Below are 3,386 nucleotides of genomic sequence, written 5' to 3' on the forward strand. Positions count from 1 at the left end.
GGGCAAATGAGAATCTTCATATTTTAACTATGTACCCTAAGGTAAGTGATCTTTAAATACATTGCTTGTATATAAATGGCGCATCGCGTAAACTAAAATTTTCTTCCTCGTTCGGCAGCCAACTGAGAGAGATAAACATACAATTGAGCGCCAGTTAGGTAGATCACAATGGCCCGGCTCTGATAATACATTCGGGGCTTACTTACAAGCAGCAAAACATGCTCCATTAAATAAAAAAAGAAGAAAGAAGAAATAAAACAAAATATTCCGAGAAAGACACTTGCAAAATTCACGAAAATTTCTCAAAAAATAAACCATGCGTGCTCGATACGATATCCGTAGAGGGCCATCATCAGCTCGAGTCTCAGCATTTTGACCTCTTCATTGTCTTGTGGATTTTAAAATTCGACATGGCTCGTTTTTTTTTTTCAAGAGAACCGCTCGAGCTATCCGAGTGATCACCGATTTTTAATTATAAAAGATAACAAAAACTTGTGTGTTTAAATCAAAGACGCGCCTAATATAAAAAAAATTCATTGTAAGAAAGTACACTTTTTTCACAAATATGCGATAAATAGACGACGGAACGTTGATTTTAAAAATTTCGGAAGAGCCAAATACAGGTGAATAGGAACGATGATTTTTCATCCCAAAGTCGACGGGACTTCGAGGACTGCATGCCGTTGAGAGAAGATTGAAATCCGGAATAGACACGTCGTGCTGTCCATTCGTTCGATTAATTCGTATTGGTTGCACTACTTGCTCGGGGAGAGACACGATGCACTATGAATAATAGTATAATTTTTCATATTAAGTATTTTATGATAAGTTCCTGTGGTAGTACACTTTTATATGATAATGGTAATGAAATATGCCACCTACTACATTTAATTTTGAATCTCGACAGATTTCGATCGAGTCGGTATCGATTGAAACAAAAGTATACACGTTAGAAATAATAACAATCAATGAATATAATAATTTTAATCGAATAAATTCAGTCGATCGATGGTGCCCCGGCGTAAAGACTCCCAAAATGTTTGCTCGCTTAATCGTCACGACGTTTCGTACGACGAAGAAATGAATTTATAAACATCGATTGCGGGACACGCGTCGATTCCGTTATTAATTCCAAAATTCGTAAGTCTTAATAACTGTCGCACTGGACGATCACGTGCTCGTACGTATATACTTGTGAGTACGGCCCCTGCAGGCGTGTATCGCATCGTGTGCAAAAATACAAGAATAAGCGGCGGTACTGCGTCACGATTGTCTATATAGATAAAATATCGTACCTACTGTTTTAAAATTGAAAAATCCACGGGTACACAACGTCGACGCGTTTAACTAATCAAATATTGACTCGTCGAATAGACGTAGTTTTAATGTATAAATACGAGGAGCGAAAAAATAGGCCGTGTGCGCGACCACGACGACGACGACTCCCATACGTACATTCCGTGATCTAAATCCGTTGGGATGAACTAATTGAGCAGCGGATGAAAAAAAAATAGTTAACGCGCTCACGCAATAGCGCCGTAATGCACGACATGGTTACGATGTTTTTTTTTTTTTTATATGTATGTATGAAAAGTACACAAACGCACACGTGTGTGAATTAATTATTTTTCTCCCTTTTTTTTTAGACATTTTATCAGAATTTATTATTTCGTGTAAACGTTTATAATAATTAATTCATAAATCCATAATCATAAAGTTAATTAATAAATACAATTTACAAGATGGCTTTTGACGATTTCGATTACAAATAGAGAGTCAGTTTTTTTTTATTTCTTCATTTAATCGGCTAATTTTTATATCCGCGAGTTTCTTTTTTTTCGGCAAAGCTTTAGGTTCTTTAATAATTATAATAATACTCTGTGATGCAGTGTGTATGTACTTTATACTCAATGTGGCCCAGTCGTTATACGCTTTTTGTAACTTGCGAAGAATTTTTTAAATTTATCAATGTATATGGCTTGACCTTGACATCCACTTTTTTTTTGTGTTGTTGCTGCAAATCCGATGAAAATTATATTAATTGCATAATTCAATCTTTCTGACTTTTTTGTTTCGTTAATATTCGCTATGTTTCCTCTTGTGTTTTTTATCTTAATTTATTAATCTCTACAATTGGTAAGTAATAGATTACTCTTTTTTTCTTGCTTTTGCGTATACGTGTCTATCTCACTCTTGCCTGACCAAATTCATTTCTCCATTGCATGCCTTAAGTTTGTGTGCATGAACAATCAAGTCATATTTTATAATTTTCCGTCCCTTCGGCTGCACGATGTAAAAAAAAAATTGTTAAAAATAAAAAATGAAAAATGAAACTGACTTTGGATCGCTGCGAAAGAAAAGGCCATCGCAGTAAGAATAAATTACAAGAATTATGTTAATATTATCGAGTAGTAATCCAAGAAAGTGAGAGAGAGATGATTTTTTCGTAATATCTTCTTTCTTGGTCTATTTAAAAACACACACAATCACAATCACGATTGAAAAAATTCAACGATTCATCCGAAATATTTCCGTTTAAAAGCTCGAAGATAATTCTTTATTTTATTTTTTCTTTTATGCGACAGACAGAGAGATTTATTTTTGCATCGTAAATATATTATAGGCACCTGATAACACGGGCAGAAAATGGTATACGTAACATCGAGGGACATTAGTTTTGTGCTTATCACCGCGATTTTGTATAGTTACTTTTTTTTTTCGCTTTTTTTCTCTTTCATACATCGATGATATATTATATTATATATTTTTTTTATAGTTTTTTTTAAACACACAACAATTTTTTTTCAACAACAGTTATTACCAGAAAAACATCGTGTTAATATTTTATTTATGTTGTTCTGCATCATCTCTGCTCTCATTTTTAAGTAGCTTAAGAAATATTCCTGGCTGATTATCATAAATTTTGTTGGTCGTCAGGCATGTGCATGCACTTCTCATTTGTATTTTTTTAATGTTTATAAGGACAACAGACACATACGTACACAACATGATTAAACTTTTTTTTTGCTTTTTTCGAGCTCAAAGTTATGTTTTTTTTTTTGTATCAACTTTAAAGTACTAATTAATAGGTATCATTCACATAGAAAAGGTGAGAATATTATATTATTAATATTTGTCTCATTGTGCATGAGTATTTTGCTTTTTTTTTTACTTTAATTAGATCCCTTTTGTATGTTTTTCGAGTTTCCTTATGGATGAATTGACTTTAATTTTAACAACACCTGTTCTCTTGGTACTTTGCTCCTTCAAAAGTTTTTTTTTCAGTGGGTATGTGCATCCTCGCAAAATTCAACCTTACTCTTTCTCTCTCTCACTTGCTCAAATAGTGAAGTAACGGACAGAAAAAAATGAAAACTTAAAATGAA

The sequence above is a fragment of the Trichogramma pretiosum genome, unplaced genomic scaffold (genome assembly GCF_000599845.2).
Source record: "Trichogramma pretiosum strain Unisexual culture from Peru unplaced genomic scaffold, Tpre_2.0 scaffold133, whole genome shotgun sequence".
NCBI classification, from domain to species: Eukaryota; Metazoa; Arthropoda; class Insecta; order Hymenoptera; family Trichogrammatidae; genus Trichogramma; species Trichogramma pretiosum.